The sequence below is a fragment of the Parasteatoda tepidariorum genome, chromosome 9 (assembly GCF_043381705.1).
Source record: "Parasteatoda tepidariorum isolate YZ-2023 chromosome 9, CAS_Ptep_4.0, whole genome shotgun sequence".
Lineage (NCBI taxonomy): Eukaryota > Metazoa > Arthropoda > Arachnida > Araneae > Theridiidae > Parasteatoda > Parasteatoda tepidariorum.
In genome coordinates, this window is record NC_092212.1 from 89,821,448 (window position 1) to 89,842,327 (window position 20,880).

General features: G+C 26.8%; 1 protein-coding gene and 1 long non-coding RNA gene across 5 annotated transcripts in view; both read right to left on the reverse strand.

Annotated features, from left to right (window-relative positions):
- The window catches only part of LOC122272569 (uncharacterized), a 568,266-nt gene that overhangs the window by 286,850 nt on the left and 260,536 nt on the right, over window positions 1-20,880 (reverse strand). The gene's annotated exons all lie outside the window — the stretch shown is intronic.
- Window positions 1,275-20,400, reverse strand: LOC122271536 (uncharacterized). Of its 4 annotated transcripts, none has more exons than XR_006226423.2 (6): window positions 20,252-20,400; window positions 14,757-14,860; window positions 10,734-10,814; window positions 8,748-8,828; window positions 2,885-2,993; window positions 1,275-1,475 (listed from the first exon to the last, which is right to left on the reverse strand). It is a non-coding gene; the product is annotated as an uncharacterized lncRNA (long non-coding RNA). The 4 variants fall into 4 exon arrangements; XR_011637618.1 differs by lacking the exon at window positions 20,252-20,400 and adding an exon at window positions 7,944-8,071 and having other exon boundaries at window positions 14,757-16,147; XR_011637617.1 differs by lacking the exon at window positions 20,252-20,400 and having other exon boundaries at window positions 14,757-16,132.

The following is a 20,880-nucleotide window of genomic DNA, read 5'->3' on the forward strand; positions in this document are numbered from 1 at the left end:
ATACTAATGCACAATTATACAAAAAAAAAAAAAAAAATGATACTGAAGACACAGCTAAAAATTACTGAAAAATAATCACTTGTCTGTTTCAAATATAATCTAACAAAGCAATAAAAAAATAAAGTATTCAATTACAAATATGGATATTTAAAAATGGATGTTTTAATTTGATGAAGAAAGCAATTTGCAAAAATATGATGGCATAAAAATGTTTTTAAATATAATGACAAAAACAAATGTAATGATGAAAACAATTTTCGGGATGGTGACCATCTCAAAACTTTGCTAATTGATTCAATTTTATTCTTATGAATTCCTATTCATTTTTACATAATACATAGCTAGATTTTTCAACAAAAAATAAGCATCTTTTAAGTACCTTTAAGCACTCAAAAAATATTTTTAATCCCTTTCCAAAAAAAAATAAATTCATAATTAGGATCTGTACAGTAATAAAAATTATTTTTTTCATATCGTTTAAAGTTCTTTATTTTATAATCATAAAATCTAAAAACATTTTCAAAAAATTTACATAATCGTGATAAAAACAGCTAGTTTCAGATAAATATTGCAGAGAGAAATGTGAAAATCATAGATTTTTTTTGTAATTTATAACGACAATTGACATGACAAAGAAAAAATCTCTTTTCAAAAGGTAGAAAATTAAGCACTTTTTACAAACCCAAATAAAAAAAAGCACATTTAAGGGCCTTTAAAAAACGTAAATCAAAAATGAGCACCTTTAAGTACTTTTTAAAAATGCTACGCACCATGTAATAGCACCCTTAATGTCAAAAAATGAAGCTTAGAAACTAATAAAATATTATCTTTAATAATTTTACATGATGCTACATAAGTGAGATTTATAATTAAAGTGCCAGTATATTTTAATATCTGAATTCTAAATTATGCAAATCAAATTCAAATTGCTTGATAAAGAAAAATTATTCTTTTTGTCATCAGTTTTACTACTGATTACTTACTTAATTAATACAATAAAAAATTACTAGTGTGGGGTAGAATTTGTGAAAACTAATATGGAAAAAAAAGCGATGTATGGAAGGAAGAAAACTTTTTGTATACACACGCGCAATTCCAGATATCAACACGAATATCTTTTAATTTAACACAGTTTAACCCAATATACAAAGGTTAGAATAAAAGTTTACATAACATTAGAGAATAGTAAAATATTATAAATATAGAATACTATATTAAATATCCCCATCCAAATTACATGATTTCATACATTGTAAAAAAGTAAACTTCAAGAGTGATTAATTTCACATTTTATTTTTATTACATTGTATCATAATTTACTTAAGAAACAAACATATAAAAACTATACCATACTTTAAATGTAAACTTTAAAACTGTTCTTTGAAAACTAAAATGTTAGTATTTCTTACGACATTTTTTCAACTTTATGTAACAGCTTCTTTACAGTTTCATCCCAATGAGCCTTCACAACAGTACTGAAAAAAAGATTAATATGAGCTTTAAAATATTTTTCAATAGTAATAAATAGGTTTTTTTTTCTTTTGAAAAATCAATGCTTGAAATTAAGATAAACAGATTTGTCAAATTAAGGAAGAAATCAAAAGTTAAAATAATACTTCAAAATCCAACAATAGATGTCCTTCACTTTGTTGTAAAATCAAAGCATTTCTGCAACAACTTATTGTGGGTCAATGGGTGGTGGAGGTCCCTTAATTTTGTGACCAACAGCACAACGGTTTCAATGTGGTAAACAATACACACAATTTTTGCCTTTCAATCCCATACAAGCTTTTAACCATCAACAAGCAACTGTGTGTAGGCCTGCCACCGTCCTTCATAGTTATAGCTCAGTTTGTTTGATCACTCAGACATTGTTGTAAATTTCAGATAATATAAATTAAGACAGATGGATTTTATCAAGAAGCTTAAAAAAAATTATTATGTTTCATCAAAAATATTATCCTAATGAATTTTTACAAATTGAAACATATTGTAAAAATATTCTGTGAAAGATTAGCTAAAATATATAGTTATTTCACATATTAACTTTTTAAAACTGTAATACTGATCATAAAAATGATGATAAATTGAAATGGAGAATTAAAAACAATTTACTATGCTGTATTAAACAAGATAGTCCCCAAAGCCACTTGACACTTGGTTTGTGATGAAATTTAATGCATAATAATCTGAATTGGACATACTGAGTCAAATTTAAACATTACATACTCAAAATAGGAAAAATCACAATGCTATAAATAAAATCTGCCACAAAAAATAATAATAAATAAATAAATAACAGTAGAAAGGAAGAGAGATCAATGCAGTATTTTGGTGTTGTGATACCTGAGTAAGAATAAAAATGGGAAAGAATTTGAGGGGCAAAATGCAGTTGTAACAATCAGTTTACAAATGAGCTACAGTATGTGTAAAAAATAACATCATAAACCAAAAATGCTCACCAGGTTTTGAGACAGTATAGTGATAGGTCACAATATAGAAATCAACTTAAATTTTGATTAAAATTTTGATTGGTTCGAAATTAGCTCTTTAATAATACGATAACAATAATAACAATTTTAAATGATCAAAAAACTGGCAATACCTGAATATTTTGAAAGCTTAAGGCCATACAAAAAAAAATTTCAATTATGAACAACAGTGAGTAGAAATAAACAAACTTATAACTAGAGTGTAAGATTATTTATATGTGGGGACAAACATCCATGAAATGAAAATTATTCACAAAAATAATTTTCTCAGTAAAATAAGGATATGTACTATAAATTCTTTCACTCAAATAGCTTCAATTAAACTTATTTGTTGCCTTAAAATAAGATTTTTCATGAAATATTTAAATAAAAATCAAATTTAAAGGTCTTACTTTTTAAACTTTAAAAGTCATAAGATTTGGAAGTCTAATTCACACACGGGCAGAATCTTGAATTTTCAACAAGAGCAGAATGTTGAATTCATCAAGCATCTAACTAATGCTATTGATTGATCATAAAAATCAAGTTAAAATCTTACATTATTACATACATTAAACAACAAAGTTAAACAGATTTAGAAACTATGTCTGACTAAAACATATGGGAAAAGAATTTGGATATTTAGGAAACTGTATTTATTTTAACATAATAAAACCCTTGATTTATTAAATTTATCAAAATTCAAAGGATTAAATGGGCAGGCCATATTATAAGAATAGAGGATAGCAGGACAACCAAAAAAGTTTTCTGTGCCAGGCCAACAGGTACAAGAAAAAGAGGACGACCAAACCTAAGATTTTTAGACTGCCTTGAAAAGGACCTACAAATTTTAAAGATAATTAACTGGAGAACCTTGGCTGAGGGAAGAATGTCTTGGCATAGGCTTGTTGAGAAGGCCAAGGCCCATCCTGGGCTGTGGTGCAAATGAGAAGAAGAAGTAGAAAACCATTGATAGATTTGATTTTAAAATAAAAGTATCTAATTGTTTCCTAACAAACATTTAATCGGTATTTAAATAAATATAAAAATAATGCAGATTAATCCCAAATACTTCTGCCAGAGCTTTACCTTTAAGTACCTAAATTATTTTAAAATGATTTAGTTTAGTAAAGAAGGTTTGTAAGAAGATATAAAGCTAGTGTAAACATTTTTAACATAATATTATGGTAAAAAGTTCTGCATCACTTTGTGATTAAATGCTGATGCTATACAATAGTAACAAATTTGTAATTTTTAGTTAGAGAATGCAATATGATACAATATATAATGCAAAAAAAAGGTATATGAAATTCATATTTACAGTTAATAAAATATAAAACAATTTAATTTAATATTATAGAAATCTATTAAATTCGTGAATTTAATTCCTATTTAAAGAATGTTAGACATGATTAAGGTCATAACTCTATCTAGTCAGTAAATAAAATAATTTCAAAAAAAGAGGTTATTCATTCACACAATATTTTATTTAAATTAAAACTTAGATATAATGACATATTTCTGAAAGCTTCTTTTATTTGCTGAAAAATAAGCAAATACAATTTTGTGAGAGGAGTTACTTAAATGCCCCTTTTATTGTTAAAATAAAAATAGATTTTAAAGAATAATAATATTCAGTAAATAAAACTAAAATTATAAGTATTTCTATATATTTGTAACATTTCTTGAATTACATAATTTATATTTTTAGGCCACATTATTTAAGCTTTTTGAGAGACTTTTCAAAGCTATTTTTCAACTTTTTAAGGCTAACTGAAATCAAGACATTATACGAAATTCAGTTGGAAGAGTTGCACATTTTCTAAACTTAGATTCAATAATTTTATATACACTCAATATATAATTAAGGATCCAGATCAGATAAGTTAACACAAAGGAATTTTTTAAGTAATATGAAGGAAAAAGAAATCTTAGTTTCATCAAATGAAGAATTTTGTTTTTATAATTATGCAATTTATATTTAGGAGGAGTCATATAATAATGTTTTTTCACTTATAAACCATAAAACAAAGAATTTATTGTAAGAATGCAAAAGCATATGAATTTTTTAATTATATTTTAATGATATGTGAATTTTTAAGGGGGGGAAATGGACTTTTTTCATTCACACCTTTTCAAAGTGTTTTAATTGGTGCCTTTTTATTTTATTTAATCTCTTTTCCTCATAAAAAAAAGTTTTCATCTTTTCTTTCAATTGCATATTTAAAAGGTATTACATTTTATTGAGTAAAGTTTCACTTCTGTTTCCTATCCCCAAACTTAGAGTCAGATAATTAAAGTAAATTTCCAACTAAGCACTAAATATGTTAATTATTTATTGTGAAAACTTTGGTTGCTAAATGTTAAGTTTGCTAGAAATGTTTATTGCAGTTTTTAATAAATTTTTCACATTTGCATAAGTCATTAGAAAAGCGCTGCCTTAGTTTATTTTTTGTTATCGTCTGTTACAATTAATATTATCAAATTGAACATTAAAAACCTGCATAATAAATCACACAGGAATGAATGATTGTATGATTCCATTACTCTTTCTGTACAAGTGAAACATTGTAAATTTTTGACTATAGATTCAAGAATTTTGCACCCAAATCAGCTTAAAAGAAAAAATACTTGTATTGCACATCACTGTTGTTCCCATTTTGCTTTTATTTTATCATTAATAAACTTCTTAAAACTATTTCTTAAAGGAAAAAAAAAACACATTATATCGTTCTAAAACATAACTATGTCAACTCAAATTATTATTTTTCCATGTCTTGTAACTTACATACTTATCACGACTGTGTCACTAATTCTTTCTTTTAATGATAGGGATAAAACTGTGATTATTAGAGAGTTACAAATTTATTATCATAAATTAATGATTTTTACTGATTTTCTTTTAAAAGAAAAAATTTTTTAAAGAAAAATAAACTTCAAGAAGCAATATTTAAAAAAAATTGAGTAAATTATTTATTTAATACATATTTTTAATGAAAACACTAAAATCAATGTATCAGAAATATCTGTAATTAGCATTGGCGACCAGTTTGGTTCTCATAAGGAACTTGTCATTTTGCTGTTCTTCACTACATGGTCTGGTGTTGTGGTAATATAATATTTCAACTATAATTCAATAATTTATCGAGCAAAACTTTAAATAAACCTTTACTGGCCTTTATGGATTCTGTGCCCGGACAGAACACTATGTCCAACGCATACACACATTTCAGTTATATCATTTTATTTCAATTAGTCAATAATTTATTAACAAAAATTTCAAATAGATCTTAGTGGTCTTTATGAATAGTGCATGATGTTTTATTGTGCCCAAAGAAATTCACAGAATATAGCAAAGAGGATGCTTGGAGCTTTCAAAATCCAATTTTAAAAAAAATTGATTACTTGTTATTTTTAAACAATTACAGCAAAAAGTATATAAATCATAACATCTTTCAAGTAGGTAACAAATTAAAGTAAAGAGGAAAGCAAATTAATAAGCAAATTAATAAAAACAGCTAAATATAATTCTTCGCATAGCACTAACATGATATTATTTGCAATGAAATTAGATTTCATGATTTAAAATCAAAATTATTTTTAAAAGAAATAAATATATATATTTTTTATTGTTTAGTTCTTGTAAAGTAAATTTTTTTAAATAAATTTTTATGTTATTCTCAATCATTTTTTTTCTTTTGAGTAAAAGGATAATTGATTACATAATATAAAGACTAACAGAATAAATCACTTGATTTAATTTCATAAGAAAACTGTAAATGTAATTTAAAAGCAACTTTAAGGCACTAGTTTTCATATATGGTTTAAAAAATTCTTTGATGTAATGGTCATAAAATAAGTTAATAGTCTTGATATGAAAATAACTTAAATTCTCTATTAATTACAAAATGTAAACCATTAAAAACTGACTATGTAGCTTTGTTATTGATTACAATAGTTGATATCAACTTGGATAGAGAAAGAAGGAATTTAGAGTAACAAAAGATCTATGTAGATTATATATGAATGTGTTCAGGTATCTGAATTGTTTTCCTCATGCAATAACAGAACATGAGCAAACAATTCAATTTACATCAAAGGAAACCCATAAAATTCTACTTATTTTAATACCAATGTGATGAAAGTTGCAACATTGAGATGTGATATACGATAATCTATGATAGCCAGGATTTATTATCCAGAAAATAATAATGAGAAACAATAAGCTAGTTTTAATACTAGATCTGGTAGGAATATTTTACCCCCATTAAGAGTTAGACAAACAAGAATTTCTTAAAAATAAAATTTTATGCAAAATTTTTTACATGACCATGGTGAACACTTCAAATTAAATCTAGGATATGATATATGACACATTTGAAATAATGAATGTGATGCAAGTGTTTCATACAAAAAAAAATTTAAATTGTCTTTAAAAATAAATTGTTTTGTGGTAAAAAGATAAATTTAATCTTTAAGCTGTTCTTACTTTCATATGTCGTTCTGGTACCATAACAGTTACAGTTCTTCCATTATCATTGGAGAGTAAAAAACTAAAAGTTATGTTTGTTTATATATAAGAACACAAACAATTAAAATCTGTGTCAAGACCATGAAACAAATGCCCATTGAATGGGAGTATAGGGCCATGCGTTCAAGACATAAAAAAGAGACAAATTTAAGAGTGTAGCAACTACAGAGTAATCACCCTTTTAAACAAAGCATTTAAGATCCTACCAAACATTTTATACCACAGACTATTACCATACATTGCAAAAGCCTTCAAAAATTATCAATGGGGATTAAAAAACGAAATATCAAGACCAGATGCACACAATCATACAAATCTGGGGAAAAAAGGAAAGAAATTAATATTTATACATACCATAAATTTTTTGACTTTAAGACAACATATGATGGCATAGAAAGAACAAAATTATATTATGCAATACTCGACTTAGAAATACCCATGAAACTAGAGAAATCTTACTAAGATGACTCTTAATAGAGTTAAATGCAAGGTAAAACTAGACAAAGTAAAACTCATACGAATATCTATAGGAGTGAGATTCCATGTCATTGGAAAAAGTTATTAAAGACTCAGTATAACAGTTTAAATATTAGAATAATTGATTAAATATAGCAATCAAATGTTAATATGGATTAAGAAATCACTTTAAATTAAAAAACTTAAGCATAAATTAAAGACTTATCAATATAAAACTTTAGTAAAACAAATAATTATGTGAGGAAGCGCATTCTGGACTATGAACAAAACAAAGGAAAACAAGTTCTGAGAGAAAAAAAAATATTTGAATAAAAAATATTTGGCACTGTCAAAAAATTAATGTCTGGAGTATAATAACCAAACATTGTGAAAACTAAAAAGGTATATCAATTAAGATAACTTGGACATATTTACAGGTACAATAATTTAAACCTAAAGAAAAAAAAAATGGCAAACGGGCAGACCAAACATGAGGTGACTTGATACAGTTGAAAAAATGTCACATAAAATTGGGATCAACCATTGGAAAACTGTAACAGTAGATCATTCCCAATAAAAGAAACTTAGGGAGAGAGTCTTGGCCTGCAACAAGCTGTAAAAATGCAAAATAAGAAAGAACTATTAATTTTTTTTTAATTCCTATTTTTAAAATTCTAAAAAAAGTTAAAAATAAATCAATAAGGTTAATAATTTTCCTTAGAAAAAAAATTAAAATGAAATATGAAAATTTTTTCAACAGGTAAAATAAAATTTAGTTAATAAGTAATAAGTTAATCAAAAAGAATATTATTTAAAATTATACAGATATCAATGTTTAAAAGAGTCAACTAATAAACATTTCCTCATGGTCGAAATTTATTTTGAAAGAATTTATCTAACAAATAATAAAAAATGCTGAAGGGAACAGTGACATTTTTTATGGTTTGAATTAAGAGAAAAACTAGTTATTTCATGAAACACATTTAAAGAGTGTGTCAAAGTGTGTTTCATGAAAATCAAAATTTTTAACACAATATTTTCTTTTTGAAAAAAAATTCATAAATCATATTTATTACTAATGAATGTGACACTTTTTCATGAATCAGGCTTACTTTCAGTTTGAGAAATAAAACATAATGTGTAACATTTACAATTAATAAAATTTCTTGTATGAAAATAATAATATTGATTAAAGGTTAAAAGAAATACAAAGAAACTTTCTCATTACTGACTTCTTTTTCATTACTGACAGCATATTTCGTTTAGCAGAAGAAGAAAAAAATAATTACTTTTCACATAGCTGAAACAGCAGGTATACAAAAATGATGATGGAGCAGCAGCTGTGGGTTTGACTCCTTATGTTTCCATCGCTAAATAAAAAGAAAACAATTGAGGACAATGACAAATACACAAAATTAGCACTCTATTTCTGATAACTATGAACTACTATTACCATGAGCTAAAAACTACATAAAAATATAGGGGAGAGTCGGGTAGCCCCGCTCACTTAAGGAGTATTGCTTATATTTCTGTATAATACGGAGTAATAATCAACATTTTTGTATGCTTCTATTGTTTTATCATCTAATTAAATAATGCAAAAAGAATAAACCAAAAAAAGAATAGTTAAACTTAAAAAAATAGAAATTTAAAAAAACATGTTTTTCAGCTCTTTTCAAAATGTGTCGGGTAGCCCCGCCCAGTTACAAAAATTGTGTTTTTTGGCTATTTTTTCAGGTGTAAATGAGAATGACCAATGTATTGACAATAGATAAACCTCATTTATCATTTTTATCACAAAATTATTTTATTTATTACATATTTATATACTTTTAGTGAATTCTATCATTTAATAACAACAAATGTCATACCTTTTATCATTATTAATGTATATTAATATATTATAATATTAATATATATTTATATTAAATATTTAATGAAAATAATTTAATTTAAGTAACAATAATTAATAACAATAGTTGTTTTTCAATATAAACTTATTTGGTTGATCTCTTCTTATAAACTTAATATAAAATACTTCTTATAAAATTACAAATTCACTTTGTATTTTGATTGCATTCAAATGCTTCTGTAGATTGATTCGTTCACAAATAAGTGAAAATAAATAAGTAAGCAAATAGCTTATCATAATATTTATGATTTCTTGATATTAAATTTAATTTGGATATATCAATTACATTTTAAAAATATTTAATTTTTCATTTTTAAATATATAAATTTATGTTTCATATAATATTAAAACATATATTTGTTGTTAAAAATGCATATAACATTCAAATTTGAAGCAATAAAATAATAATCTTTGCAACCGTACATTTATCGACGAAATAAAATTGGGCGGTGATACCCGACATTCATGTGAGCGGGGCTACCCGAAATCCAATTTTTTTGTAAATTTGTAATTACTCGAACAATTTTTTACATACAAACTTCTTTCTTTGTGCAAATTAAACTTAAGACTACATACTTTAATGCTGTATGTATAGAAAAAATTATTTTTTTAGTATTAAAATGAAGTTTAATCGAAACATTCAACCAATTTTTCTTAATTTCATGACTACTGTATTCAACAATTTTTCAAACTATTGTTTACCATGTTACCAGCTGCATAAATACTTGAAACTTTGAAAATAATCTTTTTTTAATCTAACAATTAATGTCCGATGGCCCATTGACTTGAAAAAATATTCTATACATATGAAATTGACAGTAGGCGGGGGTACCCGCTGGGCGGGGCTACCCGACTCTCCCCTACATGGAGACAATTTCTTAAAATCAAAAAATGGTTTCAAGGGAGAAAAAAAAACTTTTTATTGAAAAGAAGTTAGGTTAAAAGACTTTTATTTTACCTGTTGATACATTCAGCTATCTGTAGAAAAATTAACTAGTGAAATAACAGTAAAATAATGAAATTTAAACCTCTTTCAGAAAAATTTATGTTCTATATTTTAAATATTATAGAGTAACAAGTACAGGAACACTTTTATTACATTCATGATTTAAGTAAAAGTGTAAAAACAATAAAGTAATATATTTATTACTAATAAATGTGACACTTTTTCATGAATCAGGCATACTTTCAGTTTGAGAAACAAAACATAATGTGTAACATTTACAATTAATACAATTTTTTGTATGAAAATAATAATATTTATTAAAGGTTAAAAGAAATACAAAGAAACTTTCTCATTACTGACTTCTTTTTCATTACTGACAGCATATTTCGTTTAGCAGAAGAAAAAAAAAAGAATTACTTTTCACATAGCTGAAACAGCAGGTATACAAAAATGATGATGGAGCAGCAGCTGTGGGTTTGACTCCTTATGTTTCCGTCACTAAATAAAAAGAAAACAATTGAGGACAATGATAAATACACAAAATTAGCACTCTATTTCTGATAACTATGAACTACTATTACCATGAGCTAAAAACTACATAAAAATATACATGGAGACAATTTCTTAACATCAAAAAATGGTTTCAAGGGAGAGAAAAAAACTTTTTATTGAAAAGAAGTTAGGTTAAAAGACTTTTATTTTACCTGTTGATACATTCAGCTATCTGTAGAAAAATTAACTAGTGAAATAACAGTAAAATAATGAAATTTAAACCTCTTTCAGAAAAATTTGTGTTCCATATTTTAAATATTATACAGTAACAAGTACAGGAACACTTTTATTACATTCATGATTTAAGTAAAAGTGTAAAAACAATAAAAACCTATAAGCAAAAACCTTAAAGTTTGTTTTGATTTTAGATTTTTTCTCATTAAACACTGATTACATAATAAAAAATAACAGTCAAGATCAGAGTTTTAAGCATAAAATAGAATCAAGTTTTTCTTAAAATACTCAGTGAGGTGGCAGCTAAGCGTTTTTAGAAACCTCGGTTATCAAAGTTATAATTTATAAGAAAAACTTGAAATTAGTTTAAAATAATCATTTTCATAAGCTACTATTCAAACTATCTACAATTTGATCCTTTTTTTAAGGGACTATTCTTTACAAATCAAAGGTGTAGAAAAATGACGAATGAGAGTTAGCCTAGAATATATTGGAAATTTATGAAAATTAATACATATAAAACATTTATACATATAAAACATAAAAAAACATTATTCGAAAACATTTTTACATATAAAACATTATTCAAAATATTTATGCAAAAATATTTATAGCACAAAGTTGTTGTTGTTTTTTTTCTTAATGTCGGGCACTTGAGGTGTATTGTCCTATTGGCCTCTAATGCTAGAACTGCTACTCTCTTCTTGTTACCCAGTGGGCACTGGTGGCAAAACCACGGCGGTGGAGCAGCGTCGCCCACATCACACAACCACAAACCCATTTATAGGGAGGGCCACATTCACACAATAACACAAAGGAGAAAGGACATAGAACAAACAGAGAGAGAAAGAAACATCCATGCCCTGAGCACAATTCGAACCCACAACCATCGACTCCGCAGTCAGGCACGCTGACCACTCGGCCACCTTGTCGGCTTACGGTATGAAGTAAAGGATAAATAAATGCATTAACATATTTACAATACAGTACCATAATAAAGTTTAACACCGTAAATTTTTTAAAAAATATTTTGGAAGATGTAGAAATAATTAAATAATCTACAATAACTATCTACAAGGATATTTTTTTAAACTTCAAGAAAGATAAAAAAGAATATATAAAGAAGTTCGATATAAATACATAATTCCAGATGTTTTTTTTTTGAAAAAATTAAACCCGTTATTGTCTTCTTATACATAAGGCGTCTTGCAGTCCAATACAACAGTGAAGTAGCTCAAGAAGGTGAGAGGGCACATCATCACAGGAACGAATCACATCACAGGAACGAATGTCAAGAAGAGAGGGGCAATCAAAAAGATGCTCCCCAGTCATAGTCGAAGTGTTACAGAGCACACAAAGAGGTGAATTGACCAGGTTAATCCTAAATTGATGGGCCTGCAAGTAGTCATGCCCAGTAATTATTCTAAGGCAAGCAGCTCCCTCAGCCTTGGGAAGGGAGGGAAAGATGAGAGAGCTGCTGGCCATCAAGAAGGCTAGCCCAGGATTTTCCATCAGCTAAGTCCCCAAGAGCAGATATATTGTTGTGTGTCTGAATTTGCTCTTAAGAAGCCGTCTTGCATTTCTAAGAGGAACTGGATGAGAGGGTGGATGCAATGCCGAAGCCTCTCTAGCTAACATGTCAGCCCGTTCATACCACAATGGCCAGGGATCCACTGAAGGACTACCTCTCTTCCAGAACAAAGAAGAGAGCTGATGCGCTGTTTACACTCAAATTCAAGTTCAGAGGGGTATAAATTATATTCAGAAACGGTCTGAATCGCAGCCTGAGAGTCGACAAAGATAACAATGTTTTGTTCAGATGGTTCACCAATAGCCGTAATAGCCATAAGGATTGCAAACACTTCTCGATCAAAATTATCTGCTCAAGTGTCAAGAGGTTCTCTAAGGCTGAAATATTTGGTGTAAGCACCGGCTCCAGCTCTACCAGTTGAAAAAGTGACGGATCCATCAGTAAAAACCTGCAGCCATTCCTGGCAAGGGTATCGCTCATGTATAGTGGCCAGAGCAATAGGATACAACTCTGTCTGGTGGAAGTCCGATTTTCGGACAGGCTGTACCAAGTCAGACCTAGTAGTGGCATATCTTAGAAGGCCCGTAAAAACAGGCGGCCTATAGATACAAAGTTTGGAGTTGGAGACCTCTAAGATCTCTGCAAGTCTCCGGTACTCAAAAAGAAAAGAATGTTGAGTCTGGTTTGAGGGAGAATATATAATTCCAGATGTAGTTACACATAAATGAATATAATTTCCCTACTAACATAGATATTCCAGTTAAACATATGATACCGAATAGGAGCTTTCAATACTCAGTCATTTTCAATTATTAGGTTTACATCCTCTTACACCTAACTATTATTTGATAGGGAACGTGGTTAATACCTTTTTGAAAGTAAACCTCACATGATTAGCAGGAGAAAAAAGCTATGCCTACCTGTAAGCCATGAGGATCTATGGAGTTGATTATTCACAATTGATCAGCTATCAAGTGTCTGAATAAATGATTCATTTATAGGAACACCTCAAAGATTATACTTCTGTTCACTTTTTTACCCCAGCTGTGTTAAATACTGTCTTCAAATTGATAAGAAAATTAAAGAAATTTTCAATGGGTAAGAAGCATTGAGAGCATTAAAGATGTTATTTCAACTTGAGGGGTCTCCTAACCTGTGTGGTCCAGATTAAAAGATTAAAAGATCTCGTTGTCCGAATTATATCACAACAACAGTATCATTTTCTCTCCTTTCTTTACAAAGATAAGGCAAAGTGACAGGAGAAAAATTGCTTCTTCCGTAGTGAAATAGTTTAAGAATATTTTTAGTTATGGATAAGGCAAAAAAAATTTACATGCCTCAAAAATGGTGAAAAGTTGTGCTTTTTTTCCTTGCAATTTAAAGCAAAAAGTTTTTTTTTTTTTTCAAATATAGAAAAAGTAGTGTCCGGTTTGAGGAGATAGAAATAACATTTCAGGGCCAAAATGACTGTCCCCTTTGTAGAGTATGTACATAACGGTTTCTTCATAGAAGATTCCCTGAGAATTAAAAATATGTCCTTATTGAGAGGCGTCTGTTTTGAAGAAGTGTCCATAACAGGAGGTTTCACTGTATTTGGAAGTTTCGGTTTTCTTTAGGCAAGCAATAAATTTTCAACAGCTGTTACAGATTGTAGTTCATTTTCTGAAAATTCCTGAGAATACAAAAAGCTCCTGATTGGTTTAAAGATTTTCAGGCCTTCTGCAAATGTTTGCTCTAATTGTTTGTGTTCACTCTTCATTGGTATTATATTGCAACTACTTTTTGATCCAACAAGTTTCAATGTTTTTATCAACTGATGCATAACCACAAAATTATTGTTTGAGGTGTTCTACACAAACTGTACATAATCCACATTTTTTTTTTTCATTATTAGCATCACCATTCAAAAGATACTGTTCTGCTTCCTCAAAGCAAATTACAAACAAGTAATTTGTTTTGATAACTTAATTTTAATAACAAAATAAAATATTATTAGCAAATTACATAGAAATGATAAATAAAAAATTACAAAAGATATTTAAAAGAAAACTAAGATATTGGTAAAAAACTCACATTTAAAATAAAATATCCTTTTATACTTTTAGTTTAAGATAAATCATAATACAAGGCAAAACAATATTAAATATTTTCCCTATTTTAAACAAATTTATAAAAAAATTTACCTCTGCTCAATAACAAATTGAACATCAGAGAATGCTTTGAGTATGAAAAGGAGAGTCAATTTTATGGCATCAGATGTAGTATTATTAAGAGTAGCAGCTCAAAACTGAAATTGAAAAATTTTGAGTGTTAAACATACTTTTAAATGATACATTAGTGATTACTTTCTAAAAAAATGTACAAAACAGTACAATGTACAAGAAAGAAAGCTTATGTAAGGAGCATAAGTATTTCTTGATTGTAGACAATTCTTTTTATTGAAATATCATCTTTATTGAATATCATCTTAAAGTAAAAATGAATAGAAAGAATGATAAGAAAATTACAAGCCATATTATTTCAAAAAATAAAAATACCTTCATTTAAAAAACTTTGACACAGACTTCGATCTTTATTGAGTAAGCGCACATATCTCAACAAATCTATTTGTTATTATTTTTTTAGCACAATGATATGTGTTAACCCTGAATTTAAATGTTACAAAACGTTATAATTAGGCAAGAGTCAAAACTTTTTTGGACACAGATTTAATATTGCCAATGCTTTAATATAGTTAAAACATAAATCTTGAAACAGATTCTATATTATAAGGTAAGATTGAAAGTTTACAAATCTTTTTAGCATTTTATGATTAAAGAAAAATTGGTAGAGATTTAAGTTGCCTTTTTGAAATAAAATAATTTTAAATACACTCATTATTAATTTTCTGCAATAAATAAGTACACCAATGTGTTTCAAATTGTTACTATACATTTTTAGATGTCTTGAAAGTTATGTTTAATATCATCAATGATTCATTATTTCATTTGATTGTCAAAAGAAAAGTTCAAAGTATGAAAATAATTAGCAACCCAAAATTACCTCAAAAATTACAAACCATTATAAGTAATTTTAATTTAAAATGACAGCCTTTCCATGTTTAAAAAGTACTAGTACATAAAAAAAAGATTGCAAGACAAAAATAAAATATTGCAATATTTTCAGCAAATATATAACATCAAATCTGTTATTTTTACTAAATTATATACCTGAATAAAATAAAATGATCCAAAAATAATGAATGGTGAATACCAAAATGAGAATCATGAAGTTTCATTCAGGTTATAATTTATATATTAAAGCAATATTATTTATTTTTTATAATAAGCTGCATTTTTTATTACTGCAAATACTTCACATTTTTACAATTGCAAAGTTAGTTGGCAAATAAAAATTTATTACATATAATTTATTCATTCCCTGTAAGGTGGTCAAAATTTACAGTAGACCCCTTCCTCAAAGTTCAAAAATTCTAATTTTCGTAATTGTAGAAGTTTTGAAGACCATTCATACAAAGTTGCTGTTTTTATTTTTAAAAAAAATTCAAAAAACTTATTAACAGAAACTACATTTTTCAAAAGAAATTTTGATCAGACCTTAAGTAGACATAACCCCTTGAGTACAGCTATAACTCAAACAACCAGTTTAGGAGCACATTTGATAATTATCCAATATAACTGCTAGAAATTTCATGCAAAACAATTTATTGCATACCAGTAATTCACATAAAAAAATTCATGGTCTACTTCTAAAATTTTACGGAAATTGTGGAAACAGAGATTTAAATTTAATTCCATATTCTTGCCATATTTTTGTATTGGATTTTTAAATATAATTTTTAATTTTTCGAAAATTATGTCTAAATTTTCACAAAATAGGTACCTCTCAGAAAAACCTAGACAGACCCCTGGCTATTTATTAGCTTATTTTAATACTATTTATGAAAAGAAATGACCATGATCAAGAATTACCCCAGTGATCAATAATTACCCCATCTGTAGGGGGCAACATTTGATATAATTTCCTATAATAAATTAGAATGTTTACAGTAGATGTGAAACAATTAAACTAGAGCTTACGCTATTTTCATATCAAAGAAAAAGAAAGTAACTCAAAACATTTATTATTAAGAGAAGGAGGGAGATCTTTGCAGAAATGTGCACTTTTTGAAACCCATCTTTGAAATGGAAAATACAGAAAGCAGTTTAAAAGATACATATATTTTGTTGGATTAAACAAAAAACTATTATTAAGCAAATGTAGTTATACCTTAGTAAAGTGTACAAGCATTCTTGTCCATGTCTCTAATTTAGAAAAAAATAATATTTTTAAAAAAAAACTTAGGTTATCATTATTTACCCCAGAAACAGAGTGATCGTGAATTACCCCAGGTCACCCTACTATTAAGCATTTTCTTTCTTTTTTTTAAAATTTTATCTACCACTTAATAGTTGAAATTAAAATCTGCCAGAATCATCATAAATGTAGCTGCTTACTTTCATATTTATAATAAATTTAAGTGTTAATACTTTCTGTACTTAATTAATTGACTAAGATATATGTTCAAACACTTTAAGTCACAACCAAAGAGTCAATTCAATCTACCTACACTTATCTACTGACATATACTGCCTACAGATCAGGGTTCGTGATTTTTTTGATTTTTTTAAAAAAAATCAAAAAAATCGGATTATTTTGATTTAAATCGGATTTTTTTGATTTAAATCAGATTTTTTTGATTTTTATTCAAATACACTATAAGAGCTTTAATTTATGATTAAAAAAACTTTATAAATGTTTAATCAAAATTAAATTAATATTAAAACTATATCATAACAACATTTTAGAAGCTCTAACTTATTAAAATAATTTTTCATTATAATGCATAGCGACCATTTTAATACAAAGGCATGATTGAAATTAAAAGACAAGATAAAAAAGATAATTTAAAGAATACTACTTTAACTAGTAACACAAAGTTTCAATTAGCACACCATAATTTTAATTTAAAATTGTGATCTCTTTCTTTTTTCTCTTGATTTATAAAATGGCAAAATAAATGCAACAGATTGTGTTTATAAATGTTGTCATTCATCAAAAAATAAATATTCAATCTATATATTTTTATGTTAAAATATTCATTTTTAATCCTATATAAAAATACATAAGTTAAGCTAAATAACATTTTTAAAAAATCTATGTACTCATTGAAAATTTTTTTCACAAAAGAAAATCTGATAATTTCAAAGATACCGTGAACATATTTTGAGAAAAAAAAATACCAGTGAATAATCCTTCTGCTTCAAATAGACTTTGAAAGGGAAGAATGACACTATATCAGGAAAAAATATCTGAACTCAGCTTTTTTTTTTCTTTCTATTTTTGGCATATTAAGGTAATTTCTTTTTAATATAGCCTCAAGCTTTAGAAATATAGAAATTTCCATCAATAAACTATAATGTAGATTAGAATTCCATGCTTTTTTAATCAAATGGTAGAATTTTAATTAACATTTGCTTTTTTTCTTTTTGAAAAAAAATCATGTTTATTTACTTTCTATAGCTATGCAAGTCTATATTAAGACAGCATTAAATATTTACTTTAATCTGTACTTTCAATGTTAAGAATCAAAAGATTTTTAAGCATGTAATTTCAAATGTGTTTAACACACACCAAGAAAGAAAGTAATTTCGTTAACTAAAATTAATTTAATGCAGCAATTTATTTAAAGTAAATTTTAAAACTAAGAAAAGAAAATAATAAAAGTATCAATAATTTAAAGCACTGTTTTTTAACTTTTAAAATCAATATAATATATATATAAAAATCAATTGATTTAAATCAATGATTTTTTTAAAAAAATCATTTGATTTTAATCATGATTTAAATCGTGATTTAAATCAAGCTGATTTAAATCAACGAACCCTGCTACAGATACAACAAAAATACATATAAATGTTAATTTATTGAGTCGTATTTCATGAAATGGTATATGGTAGTCTCAAGACTATGTTTCTACCTGATCAGTTTAATCCTGTCATTACAATACAGAAGTAAACTAGGTTATGATAGCCAAGATTTGCACAAACACTAAACATGTGATTTGGAAAAATATGGAACAAAGGACAGAAATAACTTTAAACTAATATAGGTACTTTTTCATTTTGCCAACACGAGTAATTTTGGCTAATTTACCTATTATTTGTTCTTTTTTTTTAAAAAAAAAGTCACTTATAAATAATAAAAAAACAGTTGAATTTACTTGCACTCATTAAGTTTCAATTAGTAACTTTATTGCCTGTGCCGGCAAAATGGAAAATTACCCTAATTTATTTAACAACTAACTGAAATCAAAAAACCAATAACACAAAAAATATATTCCAAAATTCCATGAAGTTAAGAACAAAGCAAAAAATTAAAAACAAGAAAAGCAAATAGCTAGAAGACCAAATTACACAATTCTTGCTCATCTTAAGCATCTATGAGGGCTTGTCAGGCCACGAACACTTCTTTAGGACATCTGTGTCAAAAGGCTAAGCAATACTAGTTTCTCAAGACAGTGTTCAGTCGAAAACAGCTTCTATTGTTATGAGCTGCAACAAAATTCGGTGTTTGAAATCGTGAGTGAGGGACAGTTAAAGCAGAGACAGATATTGCACATTTTTGTCTCACATTTTCTGCAGATTGGAACAGAGTCTTATCGATATTGGCTCTCATTGCTACCGTGTTACTAACAATATTAAAACTGAAATGAATTATTAAAAAATTATCATTAGCCACCTTTCATTTAATTTTTGTCGTCTCTAGGATATTTTTATTATGTTTTTAAATTTTATTTTTTCTACTTTTTTCGATTAATTGCTACTTGTAATGACACTTTTCATAAAGAATAATTGAATTAATTATTTAAAAAAATTAAATTAAATTAAATTGTCTGGGTCATCTTTCTGACTTTATTGCTTTATTATTCTTTGGTTACAAGTTTGTTTACCTGAATTCTTACTAATGAAACCTTTCTTTGTCTAACTTTTATTAGTAACATTTTAAAATTATGATTACAAAGTTTCACCAAGATAACAAAAAATTTGGTTTTTCATTTTAAGCTTAAAAAATGCTCTTTTTTTTTAACACCATTAAATGTATGTAAAATTTTAACGTTTCAGAAGGTATTTATTATTTAATAAAAATCAAATTTATTTTAAAATATATGTGCATGTTTTTTTTAAATTATTTAAAAAAATCTGTTTATCAGTGCTTTTTTAATAATAGAATATCTTTTTGTATAAGAGTTCTAATCAATTTCATGGGGAAAAATACTGCTTATTAAATTGTGGAACATGCTTGAAAATCCAATAATCAGGATTACCTGTAAAGAGAAGGGTAATAACAAAAAATTTAAAAAATAGCGAAGCTTTTTCTATTTTAAGGTAAGTAATTGAGTGGTAAGATAAGTAATTTTAAGGTAACTAATTGAGTACGCAAAATTAAAGTTTCTAATAATATGTACACTTTGGCTACGAATAATTGAATCAAAGATTTGATATAAAAAGGGATATTTCTGTATCATGATCTGTAGTGTCAACTACTATTATCGCCAAGGTGCCAAAGAGATTTTAAAATTGAAATTAAAAAAAAAAAAACATGTAGATGTTTGCTCGGAGGTAGCTACGAGTTATACCTTTTGAGTTGGTCCCTTTTTGTGATGTTTCTTTTTAGTTTCTCAGAAGTTTCCAGGACTTGGGGATTATTCTGCCACTGATCACGATACGGAAATCTCCCCGAAACAAACAACTTTATATACAAATTTAATTTATGACTTATTTAATTATATACTTTATTAATTAATGATATAATAACTTTATATACTATATAAAAACTATATTTTTATACATTCATTAGAGTTACTACTGTAACTGTCAATGCAATTTCTTACAGTTCAACTCGAATGTATTATATTATTTAAAAAAATTTGCACTTGCATATTAGAAAAAAGATATATATCTTTTCAATGCTATAATGTAAAATTAGCTTTTTGTACACAAGTATTTGTTTACTCCAATTTCTTCCTTTTTTGAAATTAGTTACTAAGCGCCCTTTTCCATGTTTTCATCTAACTCTCTATGATATTTGAATTTTAAAAAACTATAATAGCCTTTGCAGACAAGTAAGCTACAAGCTTAAAAACTTTCTTCCGCACAAGTGTTCTAAATAAATGTATCATCAATAATAAAATATCTAATTCTAATAAATATATTCTAAACGCAGAGCTATAAGCGATAAGCAGAGAGCTCGCAGCACCTAACTATA